Source organism: Chionomys nivalis, chromosome X, assembly GCF_950005125.1.
Source record: "Chionomys nivalis chromosome X, mChiNiv1.1, whole genome shotgun sequence".
Taxonomy (NCBI): Eukaryota; Metazoa; Chordata; class Mammalia; order Rodentia; family Cricetidae; genus Chionomys; species Chionomys nivalis.
In genome coordinates this window covers 74,408,647-74,416,641 of record NC_080112.1, presented here as the reverse complement: position 1 = coordinate 74,416,641, position 7,995 = coordinate 74,408,647, and the positions used below count along the sequence as shown (strand labels likewise).

At 40.6% G+C, this 7,995-nt stretch overlaps 1 long non-coding RNA gene across 1 annotated transcript; it reads right to left on the bottom strand.

Annotated features, from left to right (window-relative positions):
* On the bottom strand, positions 1-7,280 carry LOC130868678 (uncharacterized). Its single transcript, XR_009056518.1, has 3 exons — positions 7,144-7,280; positions 1,776-1,947; positions 1-329 (listed from the first exon to the last, which is right to left on the bottom strand). It is a non-coding gene; the product is annotated as an uncharacterized LOC130868678 (long non-coding RNA).
* Between the last annotated feature and the right edge of the window lie 715 nt (positions 7,281-7,995).

Below are 7,995 nucleotides of genomic sequence, written 5' to 3'. Positions count from 1 at the left end.
GTCCAAACAGGCTAAGCTCCCACAAAGCCAGTTCATGTATTAGGATCGAAACCTAGTGCCATTGTCCTTGGCTTCTCATCAGTCTTCATTGACCGCCATGCTCAGAGAGTCCGGAATCAACCCATGCTTATTCAGTCCCAGACCAGCTGGCCTTGGTGGGATCCCAATAAATCAGTTCCACTGTCACAGTGGGTGGGTGCATCCCTCGTGGTCCTGATTTTTTGCTCATGTTCTCCCTCCTTCTGCTCCTCATTTGGACCTTAAGAGCTCAGACCGTTGCTCCAAATTGAGACTCTGTCTCTACCTCGATCCATCGCCAGATGAAGGTTCTAAGGTGATATGCAAGATATTCATCAGTATAGGATAGGGTCATTTCAGGTTCCCTCTCCTTAGTTGCCCAAGGTACCAGCTGGGGACATATTCCTGGACACCTGCGAACCCCTCAAGAGTCAAGTCTCTTGCCAACCCTAAGATGGCTCCCTTAGATAGGATATATACTTCGCTGCTCCCGTATCCATCCTTCCTATATCCCAACCATCCCAATCCTCCGAGCTCCTCCCATCCTCCCCTTCTCATATTTCTCATCCCATTTCCCCTTTGCCCCATGCCACCTCACCCGCAAGTTCCCAGTTTTTGCCCTGGAATCTTGTCTACTTCCCCCTCTCCATGCGGATGACTATATGATTTTCTTTGGGTTCACTTTCTTATTTAGCTTCTATAGGATCACACATTATATGCTTAATGTCTTTTATTTTATGGTTAGAAACCGATTATGAGTGAGTACATCCCATGTTCCTCTTTTTGAGTCTGGGATACCTCACTCAGGATAGTGTTTTCTATTTCCATCCATTTGCACGCAAAATTCGAGAAGTCATTGTTTTTTACTGCTGAGTAGTACTATCCAGGAGCACTTTGTTTTGTGCTTTTAAATCGCTAAGCGATTAAGAATCTAAGCTGTGACATTCCTAGGTCAAAAACAGGTACTGCCTGCTTGCCCTGCCCAGTCCAACATGGCGGAGCTGCTCGTGCCTCTGATCCTTGCACATTGCACCAGTAGCGTGGTGGAGCTGCTTGTGCCTCTGAGCCGCAGCACAAAATGACTTCCTTTTAGGCACACAGTGAGTCTAGTTGCCATCAAACAAATCGTAGCACTTTATTCCAAATGTTCCATTCAAAAGCTCTGTCTCCGGCAAGAGCCAGACAGAGATTGCAATGGCGGCACAGTCCAGAAAGCCGGCATTTTAAAACAGCCAGTTTTTTCCTGCTGCTGAGTCAGGACAATTTCTTTGCGGCACGCAACCCATAAACAGCAAAAAGCTGTCTTAAATTCTGTGTCCTTTTTAAGCCCTCTCAGGTTTTACGTGGAGTTCATTAGCACGTTGGGTGCCACTCTGTTGTAATAGGAGCGGCGGGGCTGAGTCTCCGGCACCCGGCCGCCCACATAGCTAGCTTATGCCCCGAAATAATTACACGGAAACTGTATTCTTTTAATCACTGCCTGGCCCATTAGTTCTAACCTCTTATTGGCTAGCTCTTACATATTGATCTAACCCATTTCTAATATTCTGTGTAGCACCACGATCTGGTGGCTTACCAGGAGATCTTAACCTGCGTCTGTGTCTGGTGGGCGAATCATGGCGACTCCCTCACTAGGCTTCTTTCTCCCAGCATTCTGTCTGTTTACTCCGCCTACCTAATTTTCTGTCCTATCAAAGGGGCCAAGGCAGTTTCTTTATTACTTAACCAATGAAACAACAGATAGAAAGATGACCCACCTCCATCAGGGTTAGCCATGGGATGAGACATAAACCAGATTTTAGTTGGCAGGTGTTTTTGATCCAGGAGAGCTGGTACCAATGATGAAGTCCCAGGAGCTGGTACAGGTGCTTTTGGCGTTGTCCTGGGAGCATTTTGTAGGTTGGTCTTGACTTAGGCAGCAGGAGTAACCTGTTTTAAGAAAAAAATAATAAGAGGGGCAGCTCTGGCAATGCAAAGGAGTCCAATTAGGTCAGATCAAACCAAATTAAAGTGCCCATCGTTTTATAAGTACAGCACTCTCAACCAGCAGCACAAAAATGTATTCTTCTCAAGCACACACAGAACATTCTCCAAGATATAATATTATATTGTTATGTGATACTATTCCTGGGGAGATATAAAGAAATGCCTACTTGCCTCAGATGGGGAAATGACAAGAGAAAAAGTGTCACCCAAGTCCATCTCATTGAGCTAATGAGTTTTATTGGTGTTACATATAATAGTATAGGTAAGGTGTTACTTATAGAAGCAGAAATAACTCAAAGACAGCTGCACCACCAAAGCCTCCCATAACATGGATGACAGCTCACAAAAGCTGGGAACCTATGGCACACTACACAATCTGCAGGCAGCTCAACAGTGTATTTCATGATTTAAAAAAAAAAAAAACTTCCAATGTTGCAGCTATAAGACCTCAAAAATGTTGTTGCCTAAACAAAAACTACATAATGACAACACCAGTAAAGAGGACCACATGAATGGAAAAAAATTCACAAGGCCCCACCCATAGATGAAGAGCTACCAGGTGGGAGGCAAATCCGGGGATGAGTGCCCTAGAAAAATATATGTATACACACACACACACACACACACACACACACACACGTAGCAATAACAAAGAAAAAGAGGTTATAAATTTGAGATGGAGTCAGGGAATAAAGGAGGAGTTTGAGGAGAAAGGTGGTGTGGTAGTTTAAATGAAAATGGCCCCCAAGCTCATAGGGAGTGGCACTGTTAGGACCTATGGACTTTTGTAGTAGATGTGACTCGTTGAAGGAAGTGTGTCACTGGGGGTGGGCTTTGAGGTCTCAGATGCTCAAGCTAAGCCCAGTGACTCTCTCTTCTGCTGCCTGCTGATTCAGATGTACAACTCCCATCTCCTTCTTCAACATCATGTCTGCCTGTGTTGCTGCCATGCTTCTCACCATGATGATAATGGACTAAACCTCTGTACTGTAAGCCAGTCCCAATTAGATGTTTTCCTTTACAAGAGTTGCTGTGGTCACAATGTCTCTTCACAGCAATAGAAACCCTAAGTCAAATGGAAATTATATCAATACAATGCTCACATATAAAAATCTCAAAAAAGTTAAAATAAAAAAGGCTCTTAGCATGGTTAACTCATGGCTACAGTCCTAACACTCAGAAAGCTAAGGTGTGCAAATTGTCGTGATCTTGAGAACAGCCTGGGCTATATAATGAGTTCTAGGCCAGCCTAGGCTACAGATTGTAACCCTGACTCAAAAATAAAAATAAAAGCAGCCAACAAAACACTCATAACAAATTGGGTTTATCAAGAATATAGCTCAAATAACAAAGTACCTCAACACAAGAATGTACAATCTATGTATTATAATACCGTAAACTATCATCTTGTTAACAGTTAAAAAGTTGCAAAGCTTTCCCTATGAGGCAAGGAATAAAACAAGAACAGGTGAGTAAGCAAGGATAGGAGGGGAGCTGTAAGGGTGCAAGAGAAGAGTTGAGGAGAGGAGAATATGTTCAGAGTACATTGTATCAAATTCTCAAAGAATTAATAAAAATATTGCTAAAAACTCAACTCAAAATGAATTAATGATTTAAATACATAATCTGAAATTATAAAACTTTTAGTGACATTGAGGGCAAAATATAGATATTAATCTGTGCAATATTTTTATATTAACTGAAAAGCATAGGCAATAAAAGCAAAAATATATAAGAGAAATTGTATCAAATTTTGATGTTTTATTAGCATATATTAATTATACATAATGGGTTTCATTGTGACATTTTCATATATGCATGCATTATATTTTGGCCATATTCCCCCTTGTCCCATTTTCCATTCCTGCTAATCACCTTCCTTTTTCTAACAAAGGTCTCTTCCACCCTCATGTCTGTTGTGTGTGTTTTACCCAATGAGTTTCATTAGGGTTGTTTACAGAAGCATAGATGAAAGTTTCTCTAGAGCAGTTTAGCATGGCTGTGGCTATAGCACTGAAGAAAATGTCCTTCCTCTCCCTTATCTGCCATTATCTACAGATATTTTCAGAGAGAAGTGAGGCTACATGAACCTCCCCTTTCTACGTCAAGGTGTTGACAGGCCCAATCTTGTGGAGATATTGTTCAGGTAATCACAGCTACTGTGAATTCAAGAGTGCAACAGCCATGCCATACCCAGAAGCCAGAGTTCCACCCCACTGCCTGCCCACTCTCCTACGGCTCTTACATTATTTCTATCTCTTCTGCGATGTTCCCTGAACTATGGAGATATTGATGTCCTGCTTATGGCTGAGCATTCAATAGTCACTTACTTTTTGCATTTTCACCAGTTATGAGGCTTCACAGTTACCACTGAGCACTGTGAAAAAATTTCCCTGACCAAAGCTGACAGAAGCCCCACTCTATGGCTGTAAACATAACTGTTTAGAAGGAGATTTTGACATGTACCTCATGTTCTCTTAACAAAAAAACAACAGTAGCTATGATCTCCTTAGCTACAAACTTTTGGCCTGGTTAACAGTACCAGATGTAATTTACCCCCTATGTGTAGGCATCAAATCCTATCAGAAAGAGGTTAAGCAGTATCATATGGTGGTATATTCCATAACCCCAAAACTTATAATATGGAGGCAAGAGGATGAGAAGTTCAAGGTCACCCTTACTATACAGGGAGTTTGAGAATAGCCTGAACTACATGGTCTCTCTCTGTTTTTCTTTTTATTTCTCCTTATGTGTGTTTCTGTCCCAAAACACTTCAAAAGATAGAAATCAAATATCAATTTAAACATGGACAGCAGACTTAAATAGACATTTCTGAAAAGAAGATATGCTGACAGCAAGCAGATACACAAAATGCTCAACATCATCAATTGCTAAGAAAATACAAATTAAAAATAGAATTATGGGGCTGGAGAAATGGGTCAGTGGTTAAGAGCACTTGCTATTCTTTCAGAGGACCTGAGTTCAATCCCCAGAACCCACATGGTGACTGACAACTGTCTTTAATTCCACTTCCAGGGGATCCAATGCCCTCTTTTATTCTCCAAATACACTGCATGTATGTGGTGTGCAAACATATATAAGTAAAACACTCATACATATGAAACAAAATAAAATAAAATCATTAAAAAATAAAAATAAGTACCATCAGATATCACCTCACACAAGTTAAAATGGTGGTCATCACAAAGATGGATGATAATGAACACTGGTGATGATGTAGAAAAAAAGAGAACCCACACCTTTTTGGTGGAAATGTAGATTAATACCAACACTATAGATAACCATATAAAAGAGTTGGACAGGTATATCAGTGAGTAAAGTTCTTGTTTGGCATGTATGAGGACCTGAATTATGATCGCTAGCACCCATGTGAAAACCCAAGTATTATACCATGTGCCTATAACAACAGTGCTGGTATGGGAACAGCGTGGAGAGGTAAATTCTAGGAGCTTGCTCATCTGCCAAGCTTGTCAGGTTCAAAGAGAGACCATGTCTTCACAAAATGAAGCAGACAGCTGTGCTGTTTAGTTTTTATTGTCAACTTAACAAAAATTAGAGTTACCTAGGAAGAGGGAACCTCAGCTGAAGCATTGTCTGGATCAGAGTGGCCTGTCTGTGGGGCATTATCTGTATTGCTAACTCATGTAGGAGGGCCCAGTCCACTATGAGCATTATGTCCCTAAGCAAGCAAGCATCCCTCCATTGCTCCTGCCTTAAGCTTCTGCCCTAACTTTCCTCAATGATGGTCTGTGACCTAGAAATAAACCCTTTCCTCCCCTATGTTGCTTTTGGTCAGGGTGTTTTATTACAGCAACAGAGAAGAAACTAGAAGAAGAAGAATAGAAGAATACACCAACCATCAACCTCTGGCTTCTAAACATGCATGTGCTGACAAGCACAACTTTACTCACATATTCACATATTTGTATGGAAAGATATACAAATACATACATGAAAAAAGAAATTTAGTATGTCAAGGAGATATTCGTGCTCTGATATAATTGCAGTATTACTCATAACATCACTAGATGGATAATGTGTGTGTGTGTGTGTGCATACACATGCATGCCAAATGCACACATGCATGTCTGTGTCACAACCATTAAAAATAAAAATTGAAATAAAATTTTGTCATGGATGAATCTGTAGTCTGAAAGCTATTCTGCTAAGTAAAATGAATCAGGCACAAAAATACAAAAGTTTCATGTGTCTAGTCATATGTAGTAATTTGAAAATTAAATTCATAGGGGCTGAGTATAGAATGCTAATTACCAGAAGTTTAGGGGTGGGTTGATATGAGTGGGAGCAAGAAGTTTGGGATCAAAGGATAATACAAAGTTACTCACAGGAAGAAAAAATTCTGAGACTATTTGCAAAGTAGAATAACTGTAGAAACAATAATATTGTGTCTATTTAGAAGTAATACTAAATTTTAAATATCTGACTATAAAAATATTAACAATAAAGTGACATGTTAATTATCTTGATTTAAATATTCCATATTTTATACATGTATCAAAACATGACATAATGCTCCATAAATGTATGGAATTACCATTTGTCAATTAAAATAATATTGTTTTGTAAAAAGAAAATTTAATCGGGACATGGAAACACATGCCTTTAATCTCAACATTTAGGAAGCACAAGCAGGCAAATTTCTGAGTTCAAGACCAGCCAGGTTCCAAACTTCCTGCTCCTGCTCCTATCAACCCAGGATTTATCCTGTTTGTTTTAGCTTTTGGAACCCATTCTTTTTGCATGGATACCTTGCTCAGCCTAGATATAGTAGGGAGGGCCTTGGACCTTCCCCAAAGCAAAGTACCTTACCCTCTTTGGGGAATGGATGGGGGTGGGGTGAGGAGGTAGGTGAAGGGGATGAGAGGAAGGGGAGGGAGTGGGAATTTGGATTGGTATGTATAATGAAAAAAGATAGCTTGTTTTTTTTTTTTTAAATAATAAAAGAAATTTTGTAGTGGGGAGCTACGGGCCTCTTCCCACAGCCCGGCTCCCGCATGGTTAGCTTTATACCCAAAATAACAACACACGCATTGTATTCTTTTAAACACTGCTTGACCCATTTCTATTCATGTGTGTAGCACCCCAAGGAGCGCTTACCGGGAAGATTCTAGCCTACGTCCATCCTGGGTCGGAGCTTCATCGCGTCTGCCGGGGAGAGGGGAGCATGGCGTCTGCTCCAGAGAGCAGAGCTGTCGAGTCTGAGCTCACTTCCTCTTCTTCCCAGCATTCTGTTCTGTTTACTCCACCCACCTATGTTTTAACCTATGAGGGCCAAGCAGTTTCTTTATTACTTAACCAATGAAATCAACAGATTGATATGACACTCCCACATCACTTCCCCTTTTTCTGTTTAAACAAAAAAAAAAAAAGGGAAGGCTTTAACTTTAACATAGCAAAATCACATATAACAAAACAGTTATATCTATTTTATCTTTTATCATAACAATGTAAAACTATAACTATAACTATCTATTCTTCAACTCCATCAAAGACGCCAGAAGAATACAATATTACCTAAGCAAACAAAAAGTAAGCAATTTTCAAAACTCTAGAAATGACAGAGACATCTCGCTGCCTGGACAGTCACCCAAAGTTTCTCTGTACCGTTGGGGCATCCATCTTCGGCCTACAGGCCCATAGTATCCAGAGACTTTTCCATGAAGCAGGAAATTTCAAAGGTAGTTCAGTCACTATCTGCTGTGTCCTGCAGAATGTCTCGCAGACTCTTTCATAAATCAGGAACCCCGAAAGATCATCTCACCTTTATGCAAGTTCAGCAGTCCTCTCTCTGTGGGTTCTTTGTGTCCAGTTTATGCAACAGTCCAGGCAAGAGCAGTGTCTTGCCCAAATGTCTATCAAACTCCATAAGGATCCTCTTCGATGCCCATCTTCAAAGTAGATTGGTGCTGCCAGGAGCAGACATGTCTCATTGTCATTAAATGCCCTAAG